Source organism: Balaenoptera physalus (assembly GCF_965194825.1).
Source record: "Balaenoptera physalus genome assembly, chromosome: 5".
Classification (NCBI taxonomy): Eukaryota; Metazoa; Chordata; class Mammalia; order Artiodactyla; family Balaenopteridae; genus Balaenoptera; species Balaenoptera physalus.
The window spans coordinates 62708695-62728584 of record NC_138884.1 but is presented as its reverse complement, the minus strand read 5'-3'; the positions used below and the strand labels follow the sequence as shown (position 1 = coordinate 62728584).

Below are 19890 nucleotides of genomic sequence, written 5' to 3'. Positions count from 1 at the left end.
TAGTTATGAATTCAGGAGTGCACATATAAGTCAAAATGTATCATATTGTATGGTTAAATGTGTACAGTTCATTGTATACCAATTACATCTCAATAAAGCTGTTAAACAAATTCACATCTTCAGAATTCATTTTTTAAGTATGATGTTAGGTTTTCCTTGAATGTCCTTTATCAAGTTGAGGAAGTTCCCTTCTGTTCCCAGTTTGCTGAGAGTTTTTTTTTTTTAATCAGTAATGGATATTGTATTTTTTCAAATGCTTTTTCTCTGTCTACTGGATGACCATATGATTTTCCTTTTTTAGTTTGTTAATATGGTAAATTACATTGATTTTAAATGTTAAACTAACCTTGCATTCCTGGGATAAACCTCACTCAATCATGATGTAATATCCTTCTTATAAACTGATAGATTCAACTTACTAAAATTTTGCTTAGAATTTCTCCTTATATGTTCATAATGGATATTGGTTTGAAATGTTCTTTTCTTGTAATGTCTTTGCCTGGTTTTACCAGGATAATGCTGGCCCAATAGAGTAAGTTTAGAAGTATTTCCTCCTCCCCAATTTTCTGGAAGAGTGTAGAATTAGTATTATTTTTTTCTTTAAATGTTTGGCAGATTTCACCAGTGAAGCCATGGCCTAGAAATTCTTTCAAGGAAGCAAGCTGGGGCAATTGCAGAGATCTCCTCATCTGTTTTCTGTTTCTCAGAGATCACTGTTGCCTAATGTCCAATGTCTTAAAAATCATTATTTCATAGATTTTGTCAGTTGTTCCAGGTGGGAGGGTAAATCTGGTCTCTATCATTCCATCTTGTTTGAATTAGATGCCAGAGGCTTGAAATTAACAAAAAGCAACACTACAACATTTTTCAATAAATACTACTTAAGATTACAGAATCTCTTTTTTGGCAGCTATGTTACACTATTGGCTTCTATTTGGCTTCTATCAGTTATACAGTCAACTAAAATTCTCTTTTAAAAAATAAGTGTTTCTATAAAGTATGAGATATAAGTTTTTAGACTGAACTAGAGTTTTTTTTAAAAGACTACTTTTTACAACAGTTTCACAGGTTCACAGCAAATAAACTAGACATCTAATAATGGAAAATTACCAAAATTATTGAATCTTCTTAAAACCTTGTCAAGGTAAGGCAAAGAAAAATTTAATTATGGTAATTGGAAGCAATGATTGGGAGGGAAAAATGGTTTCATGTTTATAACTCATTAAACTATTTTCTGCTCTAAACTCTTCTCTACATCCAGTCTTACCCCCATAACTCATTGTCCACTCAGCAGTGATCTTTTCAAAAGGTAAATGAGATCATATCTGACTTAAAACCCTCTACTGGCTTCTCATTACACTTAGAATAAATTCAAACTCATTATCTTGCTTGATTTCCCACAACTCTCCCTTTCATTCATCATTCTCCAGCTACTTCTTCTGTGCAGGGCCTTTGTACTTTACAGTCCCTCTGCATGAAACACTTTCCATATCCTTGCATGGTTGGCCCCTCATCATCATTCAAGTCTCAAGTCAAATGTCATTGCCTCAGAGAGAATTTCTCTGATTGCTAATCATCCTAACTACCAGTCACTGTAATATTACTCTATTTTATTTTCCTCATAGTATTTATCATTGTTCAAATATCTTATTTAGTTTACTTGGTATCTGTCTCCTCCTCATTAGAATAAAAGCTCCTTGAGAATTGCATTGTCTTGTTGCTCACTTCTGTTTCCAAGAAAAAAGCACAGGACTGCCTAAAATATATTAATTGAATAAAGGATGAATGGAGAACATTTCACAAGGCGTTGAAAACTGTGTCTAATTTTAAGTCCTCTAATACTATTAATCTCTTTTTTGGACAGGTTCCATAGTGTCAATGTCACTTTTTAAAGTGTAATGTCCAGATATGTATACAACTGTCCAAGTGTTATTTGACCAAGTACAAAACACAGCAGGAATATAACATTTTTCAATAAATGATACTTAAGATTATAGTATCTCTTTTTTGACAACTGTGTTACTCTATTGGCTTCTATTACTTGTCAGTCAACTAAAATCTTCTTTCAAAAAATAAGTGTTTCTAGTCTTTTCTCTTGTCCGCCATCCTATGTGCGGTTGGATTTGCTCCTCGCCATGTCTTCTCACAAGACTTTCAGGATCAAGAGATTCCTGGCCAAGAAACAAAAGCAGAATTGTCCCATTCCCCAGTGGATTCGAATGAAAACTAGTAATAAAATCAGGTACAACTCCAAGAGAAGACATTGGAGAAGAACCAAGCTGGGTCTATAAGGAGCCTCACATATGAAGAGGTACACATTTATGCTATCAAGGTCAACTGTATCTTACCGCATCAGAACATCGTTAGTGTCTGGAACAGCTGCCTGTGTTTGATGCTCTCTCCTCTTTTCTTGATCTTTCCTCACCACTGCTCACGGTGTAGCTCAGTAATAAATATGTGAACCTTTTTTTGGAAAAAAAAAATAAGTGTTTCTATAAAGTAATAACTTCCTCACATTTAATACTTGAACAGTTGGGATTTGGGTATGAGATTTAGCATTGGTCCCTAAGTTTCTCTTACTAAACTCAGACCAACATTACAACCTATTAGATTCTTTTTGAGTCCAGATTTTGAAACCTAGCACATTAGTTATTTCTCTTAGCTCCACAGCATCTACAAACTTAATATACCTGCCATCAGAATCCTCATTTAAGTCACTAATAAAAATGTACAGTGGCATAGTGCTGAAGATAGACTTCTATGGCAAACATCCAAACATCTAAAGTCCCACCTCCAAGCTGACAACAATTCATTAATAAGCACATTTTGGGTATAGTAGTTCATTTCAAGTTAACCCATACTATCAAGTTAATACCATACTATCACACAGACTGTAATTCTCCATTTCATCCATAAGGAGAGCATGAATACTTATCATAAGTAATCAATCTCTCCTTAGCCTCTATCTTTAATATCATGTGATTTCTCTCCTTGAAAGTCTTCCATAATATAAAAGGATCCTTGATATCCTGGCATTTTGCCAGTTAAACACTTAAAAGGATGATATTTTTTAATAACCTTCTTGGCTTTAAATCCAAGAAGTAGCTGAACACTCTTGATTTTCCTTCTAATGGATTAAATTCTGCATTTAGTGTAACAATTCATTGCTCCAATTTGCCCTTTAACTTTATATGAAAAACAGGTTTTGGTAATAAATAGTATTGCCCAAATCAGCTCCAAAAAATAACTTCTAAAATATGTTACAGAGTCATCAGAAACAAAGCCTTTACACCTTCTCTCTATATACTATATATCTACTTTCTCTACCTTTGAGACACTAGACAATACAAAAGTAATTATTGAATTAACATAGGAAAATAAACTGAGGGAAGATCATATTAGCACTGGAGGAAAGATCCAAGAATCATTAACTGCAAAAATGATCTCCAAGAGAAGTGAAGCAAGATAAAGCATTCAAAAGTGGAAAATTCTGGGGACTTCCCTGGTGGTCCAGTGGTAAAGCATCCACCTTCCAACGCAGGGGATGTGGGTTCCATCCTTGGTCAGGGAACTAAGATCCCACGTGCCGTGGGGCAACTAAGCCCGCACCTCACAGCTACTGAGCTCCCACTCCTCAACGAGAGAGCCCGCATGCCTCAACAAAGATCCCGCGTGCTGCAACCAGACGCAGCCAGAAAAAAAGTGGAAAATTCTTTGTGTATTTATAAATAGTATAATAAATATATAATTGTTACCAATTTAATTTTAAACATCCTAGAAGCCCCAAAACATCCTATAGTCATTCAAAGTTCCACAAATCCATTGTACGTAAAGTTACTCACAAAGATTAAAGAGGGAGTTTTTCTGTGACAAATGCAAGCTAAAGCCCTTGATCTACTGGTAATCTATTTCTCCCATGGAAGGGGAGATCCTTCCTGGCTGGGTTGCTCTGGACTTCCCAAAACACCTGTAGAACACTCTCCTTCCAATTCCACAAAAGCAAATGTAACTTATTGAGAATCATTATCAAAAAAATTTTAAAGATATGTTTAATAATGCTAAGAAGTAAACAAGCAATTACAATTGGATTTGTAATGCTTTATTTCTTGAATCAAGTAGTAGTATATGGGTGTTTGTTATATTATCCTTTACAACTTATATATTCATAATAAATTAAAGATAATTGAGTCAGTATCAAAGAAAGACCAATTAGCACTCCAAACAGTGCATGCCTATCCCTTCCCTTTCAGAATCTTAACCCTGGATCTATTTTGTAGATTAAGAATTAAATGATGGCCTCACATTTTGCATATTATTACAGGTTAAGCAAATGCTTAGACTTAAGGGCAGAATTAAGTTGATATAGAACACATGTTAACCTTTGAAGTAGTTATGTAATATTCCATAATGTCGATATACTATGGTTTGTCACAAAGTCTCTACTACCCCATTTGGAGTTATTTCATTTACTATTATAGGCATACGTCGGAGATATTGCAGGTTTGGTCCCAGACCACTGCAATAAAGTGAATATTGCAATAAAGTGAGTCATATGAATGTTTTGGTTTCCCAGTGCATATAAAAGTTATGTTTATACTATACTTTAGTCTATTTAGTGTGCAATAACATTATGTCTTAAAAAAAAAGTACGAACCTTAATTTAAAAGTACTTTAGGGACTTCCTGGTGGTCCAGCGGTTAAGATGAGCATGGGTTCGATCCCTGGTCAGGGAACTGAGATCCCACATGCCATGTGGTGCAGCCAAAAAAAATTTTCTTTAAAAAGGACTTTATGCTAAAAAAAAAAATACTAACCATCATTTGAGCCTTCAGCAAGTTGTAATTTTGCTGGTGGAGAGTTTGAAATAGTCAAAGAATTATCAAAATGTGACACAAAGACATAAAATGAGCAAACGTTGTTGGCACCAATAGACTTGCTCAAATGCAGGTTACCACAAACCTTTAATTTGTAGAAAACACAATAAAGCAAAGTGTAATAAAACAAGGTATGCCTATATATCAAAAATTACTTTTCAAAAAACGTATGTTGCCAACCTAATATGTATTTAATATGTTGTATCCTTGGTGCTAAGATACAGCTGACCATGACTAACCTGTCCCTGCCTTCCCAGAGATTATACTCTAGTGGAGAAGACAGATGAGAAAAATAAATAAAACAATCACAGTTTGCAATAAATGTAATGAAGCAGATAAACAAAGTACAGTCGGCCCTCCACATCTACAGGTTCCACATCCGCAATCCACAGACCCATTTTATATAAATTTTATATAAATCCCATTTTTTATAAGGGACTTGAGCATCCACAGATTTTGGTATCCCCAGGGGGTCCTGGGGTCCTGGGGTAGGGTTGATGTAGCCTACTTTAGAAGACACATACTCTGGAAAGGGCTCTCTGAAGAGGTAACATCTAAGCTGAAACAGGAGCAAGTGTGAAGAAGCCTGAACTAGCTTTCTATGCTGCTATAACAAATTATCATAAATTGAGTGGCTTAAAACAACACAAATGAATTATCTCACAGTTCTGTAAGTCAGAAGTCTGGGTAAGCTAATTCCTCTCCTCTGATTTCACAATGTGGAAACCTAGGTGTCAGCCAGTCTGAGTCTTAACTTATCTTGAGGCTCTGGTAGAGAATCTACTGCCAAGTTCATTCAAGTTGTTGGTTGAATTCAGTCCCTTGCACTTTTAAAGCTGAGGTCCCCATTCCCTTGCCTGCTCTCAGCTGAAGTTTGTTCTCAGCTTCTAGATGCCGACAACACTCCCTGACTAGTGGCCCCCTTGATCTTCAAAGTTAGCAACAGTGGTTCAAGTCCTTCTCATGCTTCAAATGTTTCTAACCTGGGCTTTTGCCATAGCTCTCCTGCTTCCAGCTAGGGAAAGTTCTCTGCTTTTAGGGGCTCATGTGATTCCATTGGGCCCAGCCAGATAATTGAGGATAATCTCCCCATTGTAAGGCCCATACCTTTAATCACATTTGAAAGTCTCTTTTGCTATGTAATGGGGTAACAGATTCCAGGTGCTAGGGACTAGGGCATGAACATTTTTGAGGGGACATTATTCTGCCTTCCACAGACTCAGGCAAACACTATCCCAAGAAGAAAGGAAACAGCAAGTACAAGGCCTAAGATAGGAAAGAGCTTGGCCTGCCCAGGACAATAGCAAAAAACAAACAAAAAAAAGGACCCTGGAGCTACAGCAAAATGATGAAGGGGAAAACCATAGTAATGACACCATGCACTCCTTTATATTGATAAGAGTAACTTCTTTTCCCATTTAAATTGTACAAGTTTAGAATCTATTTTGAATTTTTGAATCAATCTTAGTCATTCTAAAGCTAACAGCAGAGCATTAAGCTTCCTAACTTCTAGTCTCTTTCACTTCCCACAAAACCAAAAGTCATCAATAGTATTTTTTTCACATCTGTATGGAGAAATTTCTTCTAACTGACATTTTTTAACCCTAAACATTTTGGTTCTTGCATACAGAATTTCTTCAAGTATTGATCTGCCTCCAATCACGGCATATGTAAAATTTATATTTAGATATCAGGAGGCAAAAACTAAATTTAAAAAGAATTCAAACTATGAGAAAGAAACTTCATCCTCAAGTCTTTTAAAAATTAAAACAAACAAAAAACTGAATTATCTTTCTTTCCCAATGGCTTTCCACGTAGACTTTCAGGGTAGTGTACTGTGGTTAAATGTTTATAAGGAGAATTGCACCTGTGTTGTAGTCTGTTTTTAAATAAACTTGCACCTGCAGTGGCTTTTCACAGAATTGCTATTTGGGATACTACATATTAGTCATTTGACCATTATACAGAGCTCTTCCCTCTCACCACACTACTTTCTGGGCTGGTCCTAATTTACAAACAGCCTATCTCCAAAAATTCATTTGAAAAACAACGGTTTAGATTTCATGATAATTTTTGAGACAAAATAATAAACAAAGTTTCCAGGAAACCCCTCAAACAACAATATACTCCTTCCAATCCATTAACTCCAGTGGTCTGGTCCCTTGCTGCTTTAAGGAAATTCTAATTTATTTTCAAGGGAGGCCTCTGCTCTAGTCAAATATGTCTGCTTTCCTTTTCCTATATATGATTTGCTAACTCCTGTTTCAGAATCTTTTTTACTCTGTTATTTCCTCACCATAAATTTCGTTTTTCTTCCTGCCAATCTTTATCAAAACTCCTAAAATTTTTTAAACTAATTTTAGTAAGTCTTCCCTGCTTCATGTCATCCCATTCTGTTCACTCCATTACTCTGTTTCTTCATTGCTAATAAATTCATCTTATATCTCTTTATATCATTTTACACAAGTTGGCATATTACTTTCAATTTTTATCACTCTTCTTCATATGTGTACAATTTATCTCAGACTAAATTAACACTTTCTAGGGACTTCCCTGGTGGCGCAGTGGTTAAGACTCTGTGCTCCCAATGCAGGGAATCCGGGTTCAATCCCTAGTCAGGGAACTAGATCCCATATGCATGCTGCAACTAGGAGTTCGCATGCCACAACTAAGGAGCCCACGTGCCGTAAGTAAGGAGCCAGCAAGCCGCAACTAAGACCCAGTGCAACCAAATAAATAAATAAATAAATATTTTAAAAATAAAATAAAATAAAATAAAAAATAAATTAACACTTTCTAATAAAAACAAAAATAAACAAATGGGACCTGATGAAACTTAAAAGCTTTTGCACAGCAAAGGAAACCATAAAGGAGATGAAAAGACAACCCTCAGAATGGGAGAAAATATTTGCAAACAAAGCAACTGACATAGGATTAATCTCCAAAATATACAAGCAGCTCATGCAGCTCAATATCAAAAAAACAAACAACCCAATCCAAAAATGGGCAGAAGACCTAAATAGACATTTCTCCAAAGAAGATACACAGATTGCCAACAAACACATGAAAGGATGCTCAACATCACTAATCACTAGAGAAATGGAAATCAAAACTACAATGAGGTATCACCTCACACCGGTCAGAATGGCCATCATCAAAAAATCTACAAACAACAAATGCTGGAGAGGGTGGGGAGAAAAGGGAACCCTCTTGCACTGCTGGTGGGAATGTAAATTGATACAGCCACTATGGAGAACAGTATGGAGGTTCCTTTAAAAACTAAAAAATAGAACTGCCATATGACCCAGCAATCCCACTCCTGGCATATACTCTGAGAAAACCATAATTCAAAGAGTCATGTACCAAAGAAGACATACAGATGGTCAAGAAGCACATGGAAAGCTGCTCAACATCACTAATTATTAGAGAAATGGAAATCAAAACTACAATGAGGTATCACCTCACACCAGTTAGAATGGGCATCATCAGAAAATCTACAAACAACAAATGCTGGAGAGGGTGTGGAGAAAAGGGAACCCTCTTGCACTGTTGGTGGGAATGTAAATTGACACAACCACTATGGAGAACAGTATGGAGGTTCCTTAAAAAACTAAAAATAGAATTACCATATGACCCAGCAATCCCACTACTGGGCATATACCCAGAGAAAACAATAATTCAAAAAGACACATGCACCCCAATGTTCACTGCAGCACTATTTACAATAGCCAGGACGTGGAAGCAACCTAAATGTCCATTGACAGACAAACGGATAAAGAAGTTGTGGTACATATATACAATGGAATATTACTCAGCCATAAAAAGGAACGAAATTGGGTCATTTGTAGAGATGTGGATGGATCTAGAGACTGTCATACAGAGTGAAGTCAGTCAGAAAGAGAAAAACAAATATCGTATATTAACGCATATATGTGGAACCTAGAAAAATGGTACAGATGAACCGGTTTGCAGGGCAGAAATTGAGACACAGATGAAGAGAACATATAGACACCAAGGGGGGAAAGTGGCAGGAGGGGGGCCAGGGGGGGATTGTGTGATGAATTGGGAGATTGGGATTGACATATATACATTAATATGTATAAAATGGATAACTAATAAGAACCTGCTGTATAAAAAAATAAATAAAATAAAATTCAAAAAAATATTTTTAAAAAAAAGTGTCATGTACCACAATGTTCATTGCAGCACTATTTACAATAGCCAGGGCATGCAAGCAACCTAAGTGTCCACTGACAGATGAATGGATAAAGAAGATGTGGCACATATATACACAATGGAATATTACTCAGCCATAAAAAGAAAGAAACGAAAGTGAGTTATTTGTCATGAGGTGGATGGACCTAGAGTCTGTCATACAGAGTGAAGTAAGTCAGAAAGAGAAAAACAAATACCATATGCTGACACATATACATGGAATCTAAAAATAAAATAGTTCTGATGAACCTAGGGGCAGGACAGGAATAAAGACGCAGACGTAGAGAATGGACTTGGGAATAGGAGAGGGGGAAGGGTAAGCAGGGAAGAAGTGAGAGAGTGGCATGGACATATATACACTACCAAATGTAAAATAGATAGCTAGTGGGAAGCAGCCACATAGCGCAGGGAGATCAGCTCTGTGCTTTGTGACCACCTAGAGGGGTGGGATAGGGAGGGTGGGAGGGAGACACAAGAGGGAGGGGATATGGGGATATATGTATACGTATAGCTGATTCACTTTGTTATACAGCAGAAACTAACACACACTGTAAAGCAATTATACTCCAATAAAGATGTTTAAAAAAAAGTAAAAATAAATAAACACTTTCTAGATGCAGAGAGGGGTTCATAAAGAGCAGTAGCAATTGGCACCCCATTAAAAGGATATAAGGAAGTACCAAAAGGGAGTTATAAAGACTCAGTCAGGAAAATGGTTAAGAAAATAAAATTTTTCTTGTTCCTCTTTTACTCAGTTTTTACATCATATGTAAGTGCCATACTAAGTCTGTTTTCCCCAATAACAAGGAGAAAGCATAAATCCATGGTGAGGAATATCCAGTCAAAGAAATTTTTTTAAATATCTGATGCATTCTTTCAAGACTATTATATAATTCTTTTGAATTTCTCTCCGAGTTTCAAATAAGTTGCTTTGGCCTCAAATATGTGCAATAATTGATTATTCCCGGCTAACTTTTTTATAGCACCAATGTTTATTACAGCACCAATAGGAAATTAATATAGCTATCTTTTTGGCTCATAATTTCCTCATATAATTGGAGGCAACCACATATTTTTATTTAAAAAATTTTTAAATAAATTTTAAATTTATTTTCTCTTTATGATACTGAAATAATGTTGCCATTATAGCAAATGTGTATATGTGGTCTGCAAGACCAATGCTGCTTACCTGGCCCTTAATTCAAATGATCATTCATTCATTTTTTCTTTCTCTCAACAAGTATCTATTGGCATCAACTTTATGTGGCAGGGATACAAGTGAACAAAATAGGTAAGACCCTTGATCAAATGGGTTTACATGATGACAAGTACAAAGTGCGATAGGAGCACAGATGTTGGGAGAGAGGTAGGCAGGGTCAAGGAAAGGTTCCCAGAGGAAGTAATGTCTAGCTGAGATTGAAAGATGAGTAGAAGTCGGGCAAAAATGGGAGGACTATGATCTAGGAATAAGTAAAACATTGACAATTTGGAGTTGAGAGAAAACATGACTATTGAAGGAAATGAAAGTTCAGTACGGCAGTGTGAGTCCAGAGACCATATATTTCATATGTTTCAACACACTTACCCTTAAGCACCTAGTACAGTGCTGTGTGCTGTGCAAAATTAAAATAGTACATGGATGTAAACTTAGCATTATTATATGATGTGATTGTAGAGTAATGATTTTATATAGATAACTATATTATACTTGATTATTAAATATCTTCATTCAATTCAGCTCTTTAGCAACAAGAAACAAATTTTCAAATATAACATCACAATATTATCAGTGATTTATACTTATATGAAAGGAAACAAGTAATGTGTTCACTGTTACTTTAAATATTGCATAATAGAACATTAATTGTATAGTTAGTAATCACAATGTGAAGTAATGCTCTGATACAGCAATCAGTGTAAACAAAAATAAGTTGAAATAAAGTAATTTACAGTGAGTAAACAACTTTACCAAAATCATAGAAGAAAAAAAAAAAAAAAACAGAATAAACCTGCCCAAAAATAATCAATGAAGGAACAATAGATCAGTCTCTGAATGATATCCTCTAATTATACTTTATGACTATATTTGCCTGTACTCTGAACAAATCTACTCAATTCATACTTTCCCAGGCCCTAAAATAAAACTGGAGAGATGCAATATGGCTGATGCCTCCTGATTACCCTATTTTTCTGCCATTATATTGGTTGAAATTGATACCATATCTCTGAGTAATCTTAGTCTATAAATCTGAGGGTTCAAGTTTTTTCAATACGTATTGAAACAGAAATGCATATGTCTCTGGGCATAAGTTTTTCATTGTGATAAAATGTAGACTAAGAGACAGTATAATAAAATAGTTTAAAAAAAATAACTTCAGATTGAGACAGACTTGGGTTTAACAACCAGTTATATAACCTCAGGCAAATTACTTCACATCTCTGAGCCTCATCTGTGAAGAGGATAATAATGGCACCCTTATCATAGATATATTGTGAGAATTAAATAAGATAATATACTTAAGACACCTACCAGAGTGCCTGATACGTAATTAGTATCTTCCCAAATATTCAATGTTATTGACAACAGCAAGTGGAGAAAGCCCAGACAGGGACTAAAACTTTTGAACATGATAAAAATGTGAGTTGAGCACACATGAAAGCTTTATTCAGATGTATATTTTGTAATTGTTGTTTTTAGTAATTTTTCATGGCTTAGTTTTACAGGGTAAGTTTAGAGGTCTTAAACTTGAATAGGTTTAAAATTACATACTTAATTGCATATAGCTCATTTATTAATCCAAATCTTTTAAATTTCACACTTGATGATAGTCTTATAATTGTAGTGGCAGGCAGGTAGTATATCCCTTCTGTTCGACTAATTCATGCACGCTAGCTACTTACGTAAAAACAACTCCAAACCATATTTTGTTTTCTAGTTAAATAGCAAATATAGTCTCATGCTCCAACTAAACGTGGAAGACACCCAAATCTCTTGCTCTAGTTCATATTCTCCCCCCAAGCTTCAGAACCATATACCCTACTGTCTAGAAGAGATTAGACACTTAAACCCCTTCACAGACACCTCAAATGCACCATGTACAAAACTTATTTTCCCGTTTCCTGACCCCTGCTAACCTCTTTCCTCCTGAGTTTTCTTAGTGGAGGGTACCATCATCCACTCAGTTGTCCAAGAAAACCTGTGAGTCACTTTAACTCCTCACCTCCTCATCCTTAATCAGACACTGAGTCCTATAATACCATCTCTTAAATAGCTGTTAATCTGTGTACTTTTTTATATTTTTATTCCCAGTGCCCTAGTTTAGACACTAAAATTCTTCACCTAGATGACTGTAACAGCCTCACACTAACTTCCTCTCTATAATCTTACCTCTTCCCATCAATCCTCTAATCTTGTCCTGTTTAAAACCCTCCAATGGTTCCCCTTTGCTCCTAGCATAAAGTCTAAGTTATCTCTTAATATCAAAAATAGATATAGATCAATGTCACATTTTCAGACTCATTAAATTCTTAAGTTATTTTTACTAACTTCTAATACCTTATTGAAATTTAAGAGAACTCAATTTAACTCTCATTATTTGATTAGCTATTTATCGGTACTTACTATGTAACTGTATCAGATATTATAAAGGTTACAGAGATGAATGGTGATATATCTGGCAGAAAATATAAAACAAGTATATAAATAGTCTCAACACAATGGAGAAAATGTTTTAAAATCCCAAAATAGGACCTACATACACATTTTTCCAAAGAATACATACAGATGGCCAACAGGCATATGAAAGGATTCTCAACATCGCTAATTATTAGAAAATAAAAATCAAAACCACAATTAGGTGTCACCTCACACCAGTCAGAATGGCTACCATCAAAAAGTTTACAAATAATAAATGCCGGAGAGGGTGTGGAGAAAAGGGAACACTGTAGGTAGGAATGTAAATTGGTGTAGCCACCATGGAAAACAGTATGGAGGTTCCTAAAAAAACTAAAAATAGAGCTACCATATGATCCAGCAATCCTACTCCTGGGTATATATCCAGAAAAGATGAACACTCTAATTTGAAAAGATACATGCACCCCAATGTTCATACCAGCACTACTTACAATAGCCAAGACACGGAAACAACCCAAGTGCCCATCAGCAGGCAACTGGCTTAAGAAGATGCGTGGTGTGTGTGTGTGTGTGTGTGTGTGTGTGTGTGTGTGTGTGTGTGTGTGTATGTGTGTATGTATATATATATATATATATATATACCCACAATGGAATATTACTCAGCTATAAAAAAAGAATGAAATAGTGCCATTTGCAGCAACATGGATGGACCTAGAGAAAGTGAGTCAGACAGAGACATACAAATACTATATGACATCACTTGTATGTAGAATCTAAAAAATAATACAAATGAATCTATATACAAAACAGAAACAGACTCACAGACATAGAAAGCAAGCTTATGGTTATCAAAGGGGAGAGGGAGAGAGGGACAAATTAGTAGTATGGGATTAACAGATACAAATGACTATAAGTAAAATAGATAAGCAATAAGGATTGACTGCATGGTACAGGGAATTATATTCAGTACCTTGTACTAACATATAATGGAATATAATCTGAAAAAAATAACTGAATCACTTTGCTGTATACATGAAACTAACACAATAATGTAAATCAACTATACTCCCATTTAAAAAAAAAATCCTAACATAGGAAGAGTTAAAGGGCTATTAGATGCCAAAGGAAGGAAGCATATCAGAGAATACAGCCTTGAGAAGATATGATTTTAGCTGGGCCTTGAAGGCCATCTAAGAATTGAGATGTGGGGCAGCATAAGCAAAGGCCAAGGGAAGGAAATCTTAAAGAGAGAAAAAGAACAATGTGCATTTTAGTTTAACTACAATGTAGAGTTCCTCAATGAAAAGTAGTAGGACAGCAGCTAGAAAAAAAAGTTGGGGCCAGATAAAGGCAGGCCATGAATATTAGGATAAGAACTAAGGGCTTTATACTGTAGAGAATGAGAGCTGACTAAAGAGAAAAAAATTACATCAACTGTGTTTCAAAAGACCTTCACCATCAAAGTATAATTATCATTGAATCAACAGTTATACGTATAATTGTGTCTACAAGGTTCCTCATGACAAGTAAAAACAAAAAGGGGTTAAAATAATGTTTAGAAAATAATTGTGCAGTATTTAGTTGGATTAGAGTTTGGAAGAGAAAGTAGTGTCACAATTTCATTAAATTCTTCATTTTGTAATTAAAACTACCAAACCTAGTCATTTTTAATTAAAAGCTTACAAGGGTTCATATGCTTATCTCATATTTCAGTATAAGTTGTATATTTTACTTCTAAATCACGTTTAGGATTTTTGTGTCTTTAAATAGATACAGACCTTAGTTTCAAAAAGAATCTATAACTTACTGGTTTCAGAGTAAGTGGTTTCTGACAGAAATGAAAGCAGATGGCAACTATGCTTCATCTTTTCTATTTTCTTTCTTACACCTAAAAATAATCCTCCTTTTTTTGTACCTAAAAGTAGTTCAAGGAGTTTCTGTGAGGTATATTAAATTATCTAAATAGGTTGATCACTTTTAACACCAAGAATACATCTTCCCATTATTACTCTCATATCAAATTATTTTAACTATTATTACTTCTTCTGAGCATTAAAAAAAAAAAAAAAACTACTTCTTTGACAAATTCAGTCATCATAACCTAGTCTGTGACACTGGGATGAAAGGCAAATACGCATTTAATTATTAGCTTAAGTTCACCAAAGCCATATTATCAAATATTTCAGTTTTTAAATGTTACTTTAAAAAAAAACAAAAAACAAACCTGTGCTGATGACCAGAGCAGTACAAAAGACATTGCAATTCATCGTTAAAGGCTACTATTTTGTATGCTGACACTGCGTTTAGAAACGTATTTTCTCAAATACTGACCTAGATTCTAGGGATTTAAAAAATAACAGCTTGGATTCAGCCTTAATGGGGCATATACACTTAATGGAGGGAAAGCAGTAAGTATAAATAGAGATCTGAAGCATGGAAATGCAAAAGAGGAAGTTCTTCATCCTGTCTGAGTAGACAAGGAAAGGCTTTTAAGGTGACATTTAAAATTAGTCTTGGAATTCCCTGGTGGTCCAATGGTTAAGACTCCGCAGTTCCAATTCAGGGGACACGGGATGGATCCCTGTTCAGGAAATTAAGCTCCCGCGTGGCCAAAAAAAAAAAAAATAGTCTTAAATGATGAGTAAGAATTCTCTACAAAGCATAGAAGACAACAACACGTGTAAAGGAAAGACAGCAAGAAAAAGCATAGCCTGTACCAGGTTAAGGAGGAAGCTGGTAGATACAATTATTTTTATATTAATTATTGATACAATGATAATTGTAGCTTTGATGGTGAAGCTTTTTGAAACACAACCCACGTAAATTTTTTTTTCTAGTCAGCCCTCAGTTGCTATACAATAAAGGCTTTAGCTCTTAGCCTAATATTTACATCTATTGTACATATGTTGTGTACACATACAAGGCTATGCCGTACATAGTAGCAGTGAGAGTGTGGTAGGAGGTAAGCTTAAGCTGTATGCAGGAGTCAGGTCATAAGGAATATAAACTTGAGCCTATAGATGTTGGGAAGCTTTTAAAGGACTTTAAGTTAGAGACGTATATGGTCATTTTTTGTCTGCTTATTTGTTTTGTTTTTTGTTTTGTTTTCCTTATTTTTAATTGAACCTCAGATGCAAACAGTTAATCATTCTCCTCAGTTCCTGGAACATTATCATTATTGGTCCATGGAAAGTATTGATACCTCTCCTATTTCTTCTCATCTCCAAGCCTCATCCCATTCTTTGCTCCTCCATATGCAATTGTTCTTTTGTATTTAATGCACATTATTTTGTTTGTATACGTTCTTACAAAATGTGTGCTGTTGTATTGTTGCACGTATTGTATTACATATCTCATTTTTTTTACTTTTGTTCCTAAGCACATTGCTTTTAAGATCCATTCATGTTGATATGTGGATATATAATCCAGTTTCCAATTATTGCGTAGTTAAGATGACCATATACTTTATCATCTAAATCATAAAGGTAAAAGGGTTGCTATTAATAATTACACTAGAATAACAAGTTCAACAAGACTGTACTAAGCAAACTAAGCTGTATGGTCACTTTATGCTCCTAAATTCCATGCTGTTCACGCATGACACTTATTGATCTGCTCTTCCAGGGATGGACATCCAGGTTGTCTCCAACACCCCGCTATCAATAATAGCTTTTCAAACACCCTCATACGGGTCCCATTATGGACCTGTGTGAGAATTTGTTAGCCAAAAAGATGTCTGTAGTGATTTGCAACATTTTTACATAAGGAATTATGAGAACCCTGAAAAGATGAGCAAAGAAACAGAGGAGGAAATCACAAAGCAACGTTTGGAGAATAAAGAGTGGTAGAGCATTTAAGTTATAATGGAAGATTTTAGTAGGGAGGTAATGAAAGGTATGGCGAGAAAGGTTGCTTTGAGGCAAAACTGTGGGAGGGCCATGTATGTTGTGAACTTTATCTTGACAGTAATGGAGAGTCACTGAAGCATTTTGAGCAAGGGTGTGGGATGAGGGAAATGGTATTCTAGGAAGATTTACCTGATGATGCTGAATCAAATGTACAGCAGAGACTGGAAATGAAAAGACCTATTAAGGGAATATTTGAAAGCCAATATAGTACAGTAGTTAGCTATAGTATAGTGTGAATTCCAAAGCCAGACTGTCTGGGTTCAAATCTAGTTCTACCATTTACTAGTCTTAAGACCTCGTTTAAACTCCATGTGCCTCAGTTTCATAAATTAGAGATTATCATAGTACTTCCTCATAGGGTTAAATGTCAAGAGCTTATAACAGTACTGGAACATAATAACTACTCTCAATGTTAGCTATTATTATTGCTGCAAGTCCAGAAGAAATTGAGATCAGTTTAAGCTAATCTGGTTGTAGAATATCTTAAACAACCTGAACTCATGCCCTGAAGAAAGTATCCTAATATCACCTAGTGTGTCAGTCATAAACCCCTACCTCTACAGTAAGAAAATCCTATAAGAGGCTTAAGAGGCTATAAGAGGCTTAGAATAAGGCAAAAAGGGTATTCTTAAATAAAAAAAAGAAAAAGAAAACACCCTGTTGGCTCTCATTATGTGTAGTGTGTTAACTCCTGAGCAGGCATCACAATAATGTAATACAGATTCAAGTTGATAATACATTATAGTTGCCACAAAAATAATGGTTAAATGTTATTTAATATTTGTGCATTTTCTCTGGGGACTCTGTTTTTCTTTTTAATTGGCATAGGCTTATGATATAATAAAGCATTAATCTGTCTTTCCAGCAATAAAAAATTTTTTTTGGCCACGCGGCATGCGGGATCTTAGTTCCCCAAACAGGGATCAAACCCGCGCCCCCTGCAGTGGAAGTGATGAGTCCCAACCACTGGACCACCAGGGAAGTCACAGCAGTACAAATTTTTAAGGAAACAATTTCCTCAACAAATAGCAAATAATTCCAAGATTAGGCTATGGAAGATTAGACTATGGGAGCTGCTGCAATGGAAGAACTAACTTCTGAACTGTTCATCAGAAAGATCTGAGAATGTTAGAATACAACACTCTCTGAATATGCACTGGTTATTGCAACTTTTAAATAGTTAGGAAATGTAATGTATAGTATAAACCAAATAATATTAGAGCAATGTGATCATTCCATTAAAAATATCCAAAATATTTTTCTACCTTCTCTATAACAGTATACGCATTTTGTTAAGTATGACTACAAATTCTCAAATAATTAGCAATAAAAATGAACAGAAAAATTCAGATTTACGTGCCTAAGTAAAACTTAATGCTTACATATAATGTAAATTTAATACATTTAAAGCATGGATCTAATCACAGTCTCAGCTTAGATGCAACATTCTTTAAGCAATATTTCCAGAACAAAATCCAGAGACGATCTCTCACCCCTCTGATCTCTCACAGCGCTGGGTTTACCTCACACACTGCCTTGTATTTTAGTATAATCTGTATGCATGTCTTCTTTTCTACCTGATTAGAAGAGACTGTGGCTAATTCACCTTTGGATCTACTACAGCATGTAGCATTCTGCTACAATTAATAATCAGTTAATATCTGAATGACAAAACCTATTAAAATTTACATTCAAAAATGAATTCTGGGCTTACCATCAGAACATAAGACTTTTACCCACACCTTTTTTATTCTTTAAATTGTATTTCCTAAAATCTTGTAAAGGTTTTTAAATGCTTAAGATAACTTTTAACACTTTAAAAATATTTAGTTCAAAATACCATTTTTCTAAAAAATTGTACTATTTTTCATAACCTAATGACACTGCACTTTCTGTAAAGAACTTGTATGTCGCCATTAATTTTAGCAACTTATCAAAAGCTCAGCTTTCAACTACCCACATTTGAAGGTGTCATAATACCTAACATATATAATGAATATGAACCTATCATTTGTAATGTCTGAAAACTTAAACCCTGAATTACTCTAAGATTGCAGGGCAGTCCTTTCACACTTGTAGTCCTAGAAATACTTCTAAAGACAAATTTGACTGATTTTTCCCTTATTACCACCCTCTTCTTCAAACACTTTCATCTGGGCTCTTGGTTTCTTTCATCCACCCAGCTTAGCCTATGCTCTGGAAAAGGTCTGAAACTCATTCACATTGAATTAGCAAAGAACTGATAACAGCTGAATGTGAGGGCCTGGTGTGGGAGCCCTATCCCAGGTTTCTGTGCTCGATTTGCTAATGTAACCTTCCCAAGTCTTTGTTTCCACATGCATACAATGAAGATACTGGAATTGGAATTCATGATTCCTAAAATCCATTCCAGCTCAGGTTATCTCCCTTAAGGATGTTCACAGACTTATGCATTATTCATTCACTCCGTTTATGGAGCACCTGAAATAGATAATCAAATACTGCAATTTCAATACTTATTCATTAAACAAATCTTCATTGAACACTTACTCTGTGCCAGACACTGTATTGCGTGCTTGCAATATCATAGTTCGTTGAGGTCTACTAGGTGATACGGAAAAACTGAGGAAAAGGCTAAGGGAGTTAAAGACGAGATCAAAGAGGTGATGCTTAGACTGTCTCTTCAATACAGCAGAAATTTCCCATATTTGGGCGGGAGTACTAAACACTTTAGTGTTTAGTAAAGGGCAATGGATGGCGTGTACAAAAAGCGATGTAAAAGGCAGGTTGAGTATTTTCAGCAGCTGAAGGCTGGGTAACACAGGACAAGTGTTCCCTGTACTCACCCCAATTATAAGCTGGCACGTTTTGCGTGATGACTTGATTAACGCGTGCCCCCAGCTAGACCACAAGTTCCACCACTGCAGGAACAGCGTCTGCTTTCGCCCACCATTGTTCTCCCAAAGCCTAGCACGCTGCCCTGTGCTTATTAAGTGTTGAAGAATTCATGAAGCGTCCGCCCTTGAGAGTTAAAATGTGCCATTTCCAAAATATCTTGAAGAATGAACCTCTTCCACTAAAAGGCAGAGAAATCGCGGTGCCTTCTGCAGCCTACTTGAGCTCCTCGGAAAGAGGCAAACTCTAGAGCGCGGCTCTGCCTTCCCACCGTGACCCCTCAGAAACTCCTCAGGGACACAAATCCCATGAAGTCACCGAGCCCTGCGGAAAGGGAGCTGGAGGCGGGCTACCACCCGCCCGGAGGCCCGGCCTGCGCTCTCCC

At 35.7% G+C, this 19890-nt stretch overlaps 1 pseudogene across 1 annotated transcript; it reads left to right on the top strand.

The window, feature by feature from the left end:
* The first annotated feature begins 1004 nt into the window (after positions 1-1004).
* Positions 1005-2338, top strand: LOC309661864 (large ribosomal subunit protein eL39 pseudogene; annotated as a pseudogene). Its single transcript has one exon. The product of its transcript is annotated as a large ribosomal subunit protein eL39 pseudogene (transcript).
* Positions 2339-19890: the final 17552 nt, after the last annotated feature.